At 33.1% G+C, this 13,165-nt stretch overlaps 1 protein-coding gene across 7 annotated transcripts in view; it reads right to left on the reverse strand.

The window, feature by feature from the left end:
- The window catches only part of Pdzd8 (PDZ domain containing 8), a 37,375-nt gene extending 26,700 nt beyond the window's left edge, over positions 1–10,675 (reverse strand). For 3 of the 7 annotated variants that reach the window (XM_076132028.1, XM_076132019.1, XM_076132055.1), the window contains exon 1: positions 10,385–10,595. The gene's annotated coding sequence lies outside the window, so the exon portion shown is untranslated. Of the gene's footprint in view, positions 1–10,384 lie in introns of all 7 variants that reach the window. The other 4 variants (XR_012960149.1, XR_012960150.1, XM_076132046.1 and 1 more) reach the window with 4 other exon arrangements.
- Positions 10,676–13,165: the final 2,490 nt, after the last annotated feature.

Raw genomic sequence — 13,165 nt, forward strand, 5'->3', positions numbered from 1 at the left:
TGTCACCTGAGCACTTCCGTGCTTCTAAAAGCCGACTAAAGCCGTTCGAACCAAGATTTTGAACACAAATACTGGTTTAAGCCAGATTAAGATGAGATATAGCTTGAGCTCATCTCAGTGATTTATTGCAGTTTGTTTGTTAAGTTTGTTTCGTGGTTGATCATAATATTTCAAGTACTGCTGTCGCAAATAAAACGATTACAGACTGATATAGCAATGAAAGAGATTCTTAAATTATAATACTTATATACTTACACCATATCTGTCATTTATTTGGTAAAATCAAACAACATATACGACAATTCTGAGGTACCTTATACGTGTTATTATTATTTTCTATTACAACGGCGATACGAAAGCGTAGGTTCGTGATTATTCATCGATTAAAAGTACAAATATTTAAACCTCTTATTGAAACTAAGGATTAATACTAAGCAGAGTTAAGCGCTTTTAAAGAGACTACACTTCCCAAACTCCTTATTGTTGACAAACAATGCCTGTTTGTCAACATTTAATTAGCACAACGTAACAGTTTAAGACGGCTCCATTAACATATGAAAGCGAATTAATGTCCCCAAGCGTTGGGAGTTATGACGTCACGCAATAAAAGGATGCCTGCTATATCTCACTGTAAGACCGCCCACCTTCATTCAGCATTATAATATAATATCATGTCTTAGCCACATTTATTATAAGAATTAGGCATGTTACACACATATTCGGTTCGACAATATTTATTAAACAACATAACCGACTCGACTCACTTGTTCGGCTTGTACCGATCGGGTTCATCTATGTATATTTAGTTTTCCGATTAATGCTGAATCGAATATGTGTGTAGCAAGCCTTACAGACAAGACTAAGCTTCGTGAATAAATATTATAACAATGTCACTAGGTTACTGTCGTTGGCAGTTGCCGTTAGTTTAGATTTATGTATTTTAGTTTTGCTGTTCGTAAATCATAGTTTACGCATAAGACTACGAAGTTTCGCTTTTTATATACAAATGCGGAAAAATCTAAACTTCTATTTAAGTTTTCATGACTATTTATGCAAGAAATGTTTGTATGGCATTTCGTTCGCAAGTTCATATCTAATATCGATCTGAATTATACTATTAAATATGTATAAGCACACAAATAGGGCATAGCATTATTAGTATCCTGCAATAAAATGAAAGTTTAGTCAACGCAAGAAAAGTAAAAAAGCAAGAATCAGACGAAGAGATGATGAATACGTAACCTAAAATGCTTTATTCATGTATAATCCCGTAAAACCATTCAGCTGATAGGTATGAAATATTCACGAACATAGACAATAGAGGCCAGATGCTGAACCCTACAATATCAGCTTTGATGAGTTCAACGGTACAAAATCCCGAAGGATTCCTAGTGTAATACTATTTCAGAGCTACCAACATATGCATGATAGAAAAAGATCGACTAGATATCGACAAAACTAGTACGAGTATAAAAGTAGTTTTAAAATATATCGAACGGTTTGTAACATTGTAATAAAATAACAATTTCACGTCAACACAAGCTATTTTTTTTACAATCAGATCGGTCAATGTTGAAGGACAAATAAAATATGAATCCCCAAGTTCGTTAGGGTTGTACTGATTTGTTGCCGAACAAAGAAACGTTGACCCTACTTAAATATGAATGAGGAGAAGTAATCTGACGAAATTAACGTTAACTTAAACCCTTTTTAGTCCCTTACGAGCCTTAGGGCTCAGGACATTGTTAACATTACCATTTTTGCTTAATTGTAAAATATTTTAAAATGCTTCTTTCTCAAAATTTTATGAAGATTTCTCAAGATAAGAGTCTGGAAATAGAATATAACTGACCGCTGTCGTAAACAGTTTTCAAAGACATTTCCTCACCGACAAGCGACAACAATAAAGCCTTCACATCCAAGATATATGGGTCATCAAAGTTCACTATTGAAGTCGTAAAAAAGATTTTAGACGAAGAACGTACGAGTACTTTAACCTTTACCGTTCGTTTCATACATAGCTATGTTTAGGCAACATTAATAAGGGTACGTTCGTGCATTGTTCGTCATCCACCTGTCGTAATCCATTAATCCCATAACCGCATCTGACAGCACCCACGCTGGGACCGTCTGTTCTTATCCATCACAGGCAGAATGTACTTAGTATAATAATAATCTTGGTTACGTTGTATATCTATGTTTAGTATAATACACGAACAGGTTGTCTTTGTTTTATGCACAGACGCTTGACGTGAATACAAGCAGCTCAAGGCACTGTTTGTTATCACTAAACCCAATAGGTAACAAAGGACTCTACATACAAATACTCCACACATACGTTCAGATTTCAAAGCCGAAATCACCTAGCTGCATACAAAGCTAGCGTTTTGAAGGGTGAGGGGTGACACCCTATTCACCCCTTGTACAATGTACGCCCGTGACTCGGGCACCAAGTGTCGCCTAGCTTACAGTTCGGCACGAAATTGCACAATGCATTGTAAGAACAAGTACATAAGTTGGGTTACTTGGTAATGTTTGTGCAACACGAATGTCTCTTGGACTAAGTTTGACCGATGTGAAGAACGAGACTAAGCAACCAGAGTCATCCTAGCTGTTTAGAATACATCTTTTATGAGAATTGGGGAACGTTGTATCATCATGTATCAATCAACATTTCCTGAAGAAAACCTATACAGCTTAATGTGAAACACATTTTTATTAGTTTTTTTTCACAAATTCACATTTTCAATTCGTAGTCCAACATTTTAGTAAAGTGTAGTCGCTCTCGGCTCGTGAAATGGTACAAAAAAACTTTTGTTTTTGTTTTGCAGTTGAGCAAGAGGTATCATTTACAAAAATGTGTCACGGGCCTTGTTCCATCTATTTTTTGTTTCACTTTTTCAGCGTTGCTTTTGTTTGAATCATACAGTGTGTAGACGTGCCCATTAGCAATTTAACGAGACTCTGAAATTGTTCAACAATCATTTGCCTTGCCTACAATGCTGCACAACACCTATTTTGCAATTCAATAACTTTCAAAGCAATTTGCTCTCAAAACCCTGCTTTGTCCTATTCCTCGTTTTATATGCTAAACGATATTCAATCAAACCCGATAGGAATGTCAGCCCAAGTAATACTTTCAATCAAAACTGAATTAATTCATTTTTGATCTAAATCAATCACTCGACCCTTCAAATTAAGTTTTTAGATTCTTTGAAATGGAAAAAGTTCTTAATGAAGTCTATTGATCGGTGTATACTTTATGAAAATACATTATTTATGTTGATACAACGATAAAAATGTTTATTTGTAAGAGGTTTTACGATGTTATTTCTTTGACTGATAAGTACTTAAGTACATAATGTTTGTTTTATGCTCGTCTAGAATAAAAAAGTAAGGACGGAACGTTCTACCTCTATTGACTTCTAACTCTGTACAGTATGTACCTACCCGATAGTTTTTGACTTTGCCACTGAAGGAGCTCAGTAAGTAAGTATTTAAAACACTTTTTATCTAGATACTATAACACATAATTAAACATGACCATGACACTGACCAAAGCCAAATTCCAAAGAGATAAAGAATGTCGGAATTATCGGGTTAATGTCATTATTATTATACGCTAAGAAGTTTTAATTTTCAAGAAAAATCTTTTTTGTTTATATTAAATCTATTACGGTAAAAGCAACTCTTCTACGAATCGCGTTGTTAAAACTTTAACTAGAGCTATAATATTTCAGTTATTTTATACGAAAATCTACTTATTTTTCTTGTATTCAAAATAAATTTCTAAATGAGGCGATGTCCAAAATGCGTAACAGACAGTTGACGTCAAGCTCAAGCTCCAGACTTCAAAGAAAATTGTGGAGTAAATACAGCAAAACTTTTATAATATTAAAATCTCCTGCCTAAGTAATATCAACTCTATGTAATAATCATAGAGTATTTTTTAAATTAACTAAGGGCCTATATCCTTAATATGATGTGTGCGCTGATGCCTACACAATTATGATATTAAAATTATTACTCTTGCTATCAAATGTAACTTAATTGGAAATGTTTTTGGAGGCCAAAAAATATGTAAGTTGGAAGTAAATGTTCATGTTATATGTTATGACTAGCTGACCCGCGCGACTTCGCTTGCGTCACTTAAGTGAGAATGGGTCAAAATTTTCCCCGTTTTTGTAACATTTTTCACGGGTACTCTGTTCCTATTGGTAGTAGCGTAATGATGTATAGCCTATAACCTTCCTCGATAAATGGACTATCTAACACTGAAATAATTTTTAAAATCGGACCAGTAGTTCCTGAGATTAGCGCGTTCAAACAAACAAACTCTTCAGCTTTATAATATAAGTATAGATAAGACGGTTATAACTTTACATGAAACACGGCTCACGTTTCAAAACAAAAGAGTATTTTTCTCTGCTATTAGGAACTAATTCGTGTATGGAAAATTCTTTCACAAATCATTTGATTTCACTTTGCTATATTTTAGCCAGAATTTAATAGAAACGACGCCGCAGGAGTCTGCTCAATTTATTTAAATCGTCTGCATTAAGGGTGTAAAGGCATAGTTTACATAGTTTATGACACCCAGCGTGGGCTCGAAATATGTTTCTACTATCAAATATTCCAGCCATTCGTTATAGTTGATAAATTAGGGGATATTATCATGCTTTATTATTAAGATACATTCACGCCAAGAAGATTACCTTCAAATAAACCAAAAATGTCTGACACATTTTCTGATTAAATGATATTTTCATCAAATTCAAGTCCCTTCGTTCATCACAATGGAAAAATATTTTCTATGTCCTTAATAAGATACTTCACAAATCGTGATATCCTATTAAAACTAAATGAGATAGGGGTCGCAATCTGACCCAAACTTTGACCTAACATTGCGATTCCTTCCATAACCTATCTCTTTGTTATAAAAAGGTCACAATTAAAAGCTTTCAGTATTAAACTCTCGGCTCGGTAAACAATCAATGGGTTAAGCAATCTATGGCGCGGTCATTCTATAGATGGGGATATCATAGTGGTATGTGAACTAAGCTTCTCCGTGCTTCGGAAGGCGCATAAAATGTCAATCTCGATCGTTGTCTACTAAGATAACAGTAGGTAGGCCTTGTCGAAGCTACACTAGGCGCAACTAGGTTGACCACTAACTATACGATACACAATAAAATTTCAATTTGAAATATATATCTAGTATTATGCTAACAAATGGATAAATGGAGAAATCCTGTCAGTCAAAATTGTATTTGTGTGATCCAATCACTTATCCCATCAAATCCAAATCCCATTTATGTATGTATTACGTCTGTCTACGGCGTAGACGGTCTACGAAATATTGTTATAGATTTTTAGCTTTACATGATATCAGAGGTGGAGTTTTGAAAGGTTACTTTTTAAATGTACTTATAGTCTAACAAGTAAGTAGAGAGTCCTGGCACGAATTATATAGTTATTTCCAAAATAAAATAGCTATATCAAGCAAGACACCGTCTATGGGTTACTAAAGTATTTGTTTTTGAATTTTGTATACCTTCGACAGCCACAAACTCACTATAAAACACTCCGTACTAAGTTATTAGACAATATTATTGTCTAGTATTTTTAATGCATTACTAATTCATTAAAAACAGTCAGCTAAATGAATTGTTATTGTTGACGTTGATGGTGAAGTAGTTAAAACATTTATTATCGATTAGTTTCTACATTAAACTAATGCGCGGTTTGTTTTCAAACTATCAATTTGTTTTAATTATAAAGGTCCATTATAAAACATAAATAAAAGTGAACTATTTGTTTTATCTATTGTTTAAAATAGCTTCACATATCGTACAGTATTTTAAAGTTAAAATAACCAACATTCTAAAGGTATACTTGGATGGAAAGAAGGTGGTATTTCATTCCCGAAAGCTATCATCTGCTTTCATGTACCTATAGTTGCATCTCATTTCAAATAATTGTGATTTATTACTACAGATCCCTTTTCATTTTCTTGTCTTGAGTATGGCAAATACACGAGTTAAAGTGAGAAATGTAAAATTGAAAAAAAAAATACATTTATTTGATATATAAATAAAATTTAAAACATAATATGTTCATAGGATATACGATTATCGTTAAGTCCCATATATTCACTACACGGCAGTAACCCTAAAAAGCGTACGAGGTACGTTCCGAAACCTCTCCCGGAGTTCCGACCCAGAATCTTCGGAAAATTCCAAACACATTTCAGATTCTTGCGGGTTAACCCTATATTTTTCTGCTTTAAAGGGATTGATCATTGAGATGATGATACGTTGAGAGACTTTGCATTGATATAAAGTAGACACGATGTTGGCAAGTTAACTATAATAAATAATATTTAAGAACTGACTTTGATTGCCTTGCCCCTAAGCCATAATGATGAGATAATTTAAGTTTACAATTCTTCCCTAATATGATTCTCCAATGTATAATAATATATTTTACTGTTAATGTATAAACAAAATTTAATTTCACATGAATAGATAAAATCACGTAATTTTCCCATAGCGTAAGTACACATGAATACAATAAAATGATTGTAGAACCAAGACGTATCTTGGTATAATAAACGAGCCACCTAGCGACAATTATGTTCTTGAAACACACCTAAGCGTAATTCACCCGAAATTTAATAAAGCCTCCGAATTGAAATTATGAAAGCAATTTAATTCACGTTTCATTCGCATCTGACCTTTAGAAGTCTTAGAAACACAATTACCAAACATTTTAAATCTTATCTTCTACGAAAAATAAGAATATTAAATGAAAACATCTTTTAACAAGAAACTCGTATAATCTTTGTTACTGACACAATAATAATGAGCAATTATGCTGAGCTTAATTACTTTGAACCTTAATTAGAATGGGAGAAGGTCGAATATCTAATACCTTGAATATTGGGTATATTTGAAGGCTCCGAAGCCTATCGACATGCAATAGTACAGGTAATTATGCATAATGCGGTACGAGTAGGTAATTTCAGTAAATGTACCTGCATTTTGGCTCGGTGATTGACGTAATGTAGGTAGTATACGGGTCGATAATTCGATGTTAACCTTTTATTTTACTACTAGTTTGTAGCTGCAGACAGCAGCTGTGTTTCTATATCCACGTACATACGAGTATATTATGTGAAATGACATTTAAGTAGACGCGATAGTGTAGTCGTCGTCCGCGTATTTTGACAGTAAATTTGAAAGAATTTCAACATTTTCCATTATTAGTCACTTACATACAGAAACAATTCTAAGTGCAGTTCATATTCTCGTGAAATGGGTAGATTTTTATGTCTCGAAGTTACTTTTTTTTTTCATTTTGCTATAGAAATAGCTAAGACCTTGTTGAGCTATATTATGTAGCAATTTAAAAGCACTATAGGGACTACGTCCTTCTCAATAATAATAAGTTAATATGCTCTATGACCATATGGCTATGAAATTAAAGTGTCAGCGATACACATCAGAAACCGTCATTATTGATTCATGCCATATTCACGCCATTATCATAATCAGCCTGTAATTGTATACCACTGAACGCCACTGAACGGCCGCGCCTATAGCCCTGTTTCGATGACCTGAAATATTTCCATATTGGATACTTAATATTATTACTACTTCTTGCCTCAGGACTCCATTTTCGCGGACGCTTGGACGCTTGGACGCTTACCTGCTACTAAAATTTGGTATAAATAGGCTAACAAAAATAACTCACAAAGAATATTAGTTTACGACTCAAATTTCATCATTTTTATCTTAAGGTTCAGTGGTTTAACCAAGAGGGCGTAGCAGAGAGTCTTCTGGACAGACACAAACATTTTTCTTTTTTCATTATTTTAAGAAAGTCTATTTTGATAAGACTCAGGGACTTCTTTCGTTTAAAGATAGACATTGTTAACATTTTTAAAATAAATCCTGTTTTTAATGCACAATATTGATAATTAGCAAATACTTCATTTCGGTCCACGTGCCTGACAAATATTGTGCGCAGATTTTTGAAAAAAAAAACACGTATCTTTTCACTAAAATTAAAAATCTTCGCTATTCACCCTACTCCTTCGCGTATTTGTTACACATACATAAAGGTACTATCCGGTTGTAAACGATTAGAAACGAAAGAATTAGTACGTATCGTATCGCCAGTGAGAGTTAAAGATAATGGCAGCGTAGTTAAAGTAATGGGTCTTTAATCACTCTGGATAGAATACTTAGAAGAGAGATTAATGTGAGGGAAAATCGCTAATACTTAGTTCAAATGATCGCCGATGGATAGTAAGACAAATACCTATAGGTCCAGTTACAAGTAAAAATAGGTGTACGCACATTGTCAATCATACATTTTTGTAAGAAAATGATAATTGAAATTACTATTAGTTAACCATATTCATAAATACAGTTTGTGAATGGCAAAATGGTGGTATATTTGATACATCTCTGCTTACAACTACAAGCATAACGGGTGTGGTTATGTATGTATTGTACACAATGATTGTAAAGTCATTTTACTATTTTCATTGACCTGCAAATTGCTGCTGAAAATGTGACAGAGTATACATTTTTTTGCTTATAACTGTACCTACATATATGTCGAAGCCATATTAACTAAGGTGTTAAAAACGTGTGATTGAATTTATTGTTCTTTTGGCGCTCATAACAAAGTTACGTTTACTGGTCGATGTACTATCAGTGGATCAAGCAACCTTCTACTAGGACATTACACAGATGGGTGGTCGCGCTCAGTTACTTTCGTGATGATCTCTGGATCAAGTAACCATAACGAGGATATCACGCACACGGGTAACCGATTAATGGTTTTTGTGATAAATGTGTCCATTATTTAGAATGCACGTTACAAATCGGTCAATGTTGTTGTAAATTAAGACCCTAAACGTTAAGCTATGTTAAAGGTGCTGCTTGAACAATTTTGACGCTAGGTTGACCAGCTACTATGAGAAGTAGAATTAATAAATATAGTTTTTATATTACTAGAAGTATAGTATATTTTATTTAAAACAAGATACGTCGTAATTTTGTTCATAGTTTAGAAGCAAACTCAAACTGGTTTAATTATAACGTAAGCCACATTAGTGGTGCCTTTCGTCGAGGGAATATACCAATTAACTTGCTTTTATCAAATTGGTTGTAGATTGTAGTAGAATTTATTTCTGGACGTAGGCTTTGAAATAGCAACCGATTTAATTTCGAAAGAGTATTAGATTGAACTTCGGATTAACTATGTAATAAAACGTTTAAATAATGATATTAATGATTTCCAAGACTTTTTAAAAATTACTTGCAGTTTTTTAAAGCACGTTCAGTTTATTTTATGACTATGTATAATACGATTCGGTATATTATCTTTCTATGTAATATGAGTTATAGGCATAAATCATCATATAAGAAACTGTAGTGTATAATTCTATAATTAATTGTTAGATTACTTTTCAACCATTGAAATAATCAACTCTTATTTTTTTTATAGAATTACAACAAAGTTAAATCGATCGAGTATTTAAATTCTAATAAGATTAACTTTATAAATTGTATTCAATTTAGAAATATATAAGCATTGTACATATTATATGCAATTTAGGTCAATGGCAGCATCGATGCACTTGCATAACGAGAACGTAGAACAAAGCAAAGCGTGCGACAAAGAATAAAGACACATAATACCACTTCATAAAAAAAACACTATGCTTATTAGAAAAGAAAAAGTAAAAGAAAATGTTACATCTACCTACTGTTATAAACACAAAGATTAAAAAAAAAGAACATACGAAGTTTTACGTACAGTTCGAACATAGAGAATGTAGAGCTTCGATTTCCATTTGAATTATTAAAATAGGTCGTTTAACTCTGAATAATTTATTTATTTGTCTCAAAGTTTCACACGGGAAACTTCCTGAATTTATTTAAACTATCTTCTAAGAATATAAATGTATGAACATTCTAATATTAATACAGTAATATAGTCACGCACAACGATTGACCTGTAGATTCCTTTATACATTATTTATGACACTGGTTGCTTAGTAAAACTGTATGTAAATATTAGAAAAATGAAAGAAAGGCAAAGAAAATCAATTGAGTTTTCTTTCATAGCAACTAAGTACTGATCGGAATCTAACATGTCGTCATTTTAATCTATGGATTATCTAAACATACATTTTTTGAACTAACTGCGTTTTCTATATTAAAAAATTTAGATTTCTATTCAAAACAAACAATTTATCAACAAAAAATTATATAAATATCACATTTAACACAGGTTTTCCACACAAAAATTGACTATTTCTTAAATAAAAACAAATATGGTAATGATACAAGCAACATCAACTTACCTGCTTAATATATTTACCTAAAAACAACGAATATTTTCTACGTACAATCGATATACACTATAACAATTGACATGAAACGTTCAACTAAACTAATCGTATGTTGTCTTTTAGTAAGACTATTTTGCTACTACATTTTTCACGCCAGCCGGGCCGCCCGGCGGCTTTGAATGTCCTTTACATCACTGACACTTAGTAAAATTATTATTTTTTGTTAAAAAAGCACCCCTGCCTTACTGGGCATGCGCGAACCCTCGCCAATTGGACCGGAGCTCACGTATTGGAAAGCATTAGACCGAATTGGTATGCAATGCACAAGCAGCTGTATTTTGTAGAAAAAATATATTTCCGGCTGTTTAATTTAGTCTGTACTGGATCCTTCTGTATTTATAATTGTGTTTTAAGGGAACAATGTAATTTCATTGTTATTTTGTCACAGTATTCTGTATATCGTATCGTTTTGCATGCAAAGAGACGCTTGCGCGAAGCAGCGATCGATATCCACCACATGTACAGCTGCAATAGCTCCGGTAACAGTGCATTAATCACCGTGAAAGCAATCTTATTGCAGCGACATACGGCGTAAAATTGATCACTGTAGAAATTAAATGGACAGCGGCTCATTCATGAAAGTAAAACAAATTGTTTACTTGGTTGATAAATGTCAATAAAGTTCAGATTGGTCGTTTGTCGCGGGGCAAGGCTTGATATTTACAATTAAAAGAGTCCTGTGCCCTTTTAGATAAGGTGACATTCGAAGGTGAAATTGAAATTTACGTAAAATTTGACCCCGAGGTGTTTTCACGTCTCCGTCTCTTTTATCGCGGTAGAGCTATGAGTAACTTGGGTACGGTTTAGTACTTTAAGGTCCCAATTCTCTTAACAGAAAAGAAAAGGCAGCGATACAGAGTGGTATGTATCACCCGATATAATAAAAATGAAGGCTTTAGAATTGATGATACCGTTTGTTTTTTTGAGGCTACTTAGTTTTTTCATATTAAAATAATAAAATTTAAATTTATTACGACTTTAACTGTGTAGCTTCAACTGTTTCTTCGCAGCTATAGAAATATAATTACCTAAGTGGGTACATTTAATTTCCAAACTCTATGAAGCTTCTTCTACGGGGATTTTTTTTCTTTTTCCGTCCAGGTAATCTAATTTTGATCTTACGTTATTAAATAGATTTTTTAGATTAGATAATCGTGATTCGTACCAAATTTAATTAACAATTCCAGTTATTACCTATACTATTTAAAAATCATTTTAAAAGGATTGTTCGCAATAACACACACTTAAAATGAAGCATAATTTGTAGCTTCAATTAAAAACAAAAGGTCCTAGGGGACTCGAATCAAAGGTACGACATCCATTGAAATTAATATTTGAATAGTGAATAATTCCAGAGCTAATGGCCGGGTAATGGACTGGAAAGACGGATTTGCTATTAGGTATAATTTTATATCTTGAATATTTTTACTAGTACTTATGCAAATCTGTGATTTTTTATTCACTTTGAACATTATTTAATAATACATTCTATCGTGCGTGCCTAATTCAATTGCTATTGCGGGTGTATTTCTGGAAATATCGAGTGTGGTACCTACTTTGTTTGAAAATATTTAAAGGAAAAAATACTTTACAGTATTATTATTTAATATTATATAATTATCAGCGCGATGGGGACAATAAATTGCTTTTGTTAATGTTCCTAATATGGACCTATAGTCTGTACGCAAGCGGGAATACCAACACACCGGTACATAGTACTCACTAGTACATAAGTACTTCTTTTTTGCCGTGTATTTCGTCACACATGTTCGCAGGTAACTCTACTGAGTACAACGCACCTGACCTATTTATTTATTTAGGACTAAAATACTCTGGAACTCCCATGGTGCCTTAGTGGAGGCAATTTCGTTTAATTTGATTGGAGCCTTTTTACCCTGAACTAGTAATATATTTACAAGCTTTTTTCCTGTAAATTAATTGCTTTTTCTATCTTTAATTAAGTTTGTTTTGATAAATGTTGACACCATACGTATAAATGGCGAATATTTAGTATGTATTACATGTATGACTATTAAGTAGTGGCAAAAAGCTAATAGACTTTGGTGAATAATGAAAATATACGACATCAATTGTCCGCTCGTACGAAATGACCCTATTTTTCTTTCTAGCGAATTTAAATTAGGATCGAAGAAAATTTATTAGGTTTAATACATAGTCTGATTGAACCCTTTCTAAAAGAAAAGATGAAAGTTATGTCTTTGTTTAGGTTGTTTCATTTACACAGAATATAAAGAGCGTATTATGTAGTCAAAGAATTTGTCATCCTAACGAGAAAGAGAAATTGAACGTAGCGAGTTGCTACGATGCAGCTACGAATGTCAATTGTCATAGCTACGGCGACGACTACGGCATTGAGAGGACGCTGTTTCAAAAACAGGATTTATCTCGAACGGTAAATGATCATCGTCGTTCTGATTCATTCGTTTTAGGGCTAGTTTCGCGGCCTACGAATAAGTTTCTGATAACCTATCTACCGGATACGATGATACTAAAGGTAGGACCGTCAAAATTAATTCGAGTTGAAACCAGTGCTAAATGCAGGTAGTAAAAGAATGCCGTTTCAAATATTGGAACTTCTCCAAATAGGTATTTATTTGTATTGCAATATTTTACACATAAAACCGGTAAATTCATTACAAACCGTTTAGTAACATGGTACAATAAATAACGTTTATCTTGTATGAGGATCGCATGGAGTCTTTATAGCTTTTT

Source organism: Anticarsia gemmatalis, chromosome 2 (genome assembly GCF_050436995.1).
Source record: "Anticarsia gemmatalis isolate Benzon Research Colony breed Stoneville strain chromosome 2, ilAntGemm2 primary, whole genome shotgun sequence".
Classification (NCBI taxonomy): domain Eukaryota; kingdom Metazoa; phylum Arthropoda; class Insecta; order Lepidoptera; family Erebidae; genus Anticarsia; species Anticarsia gemmatalis.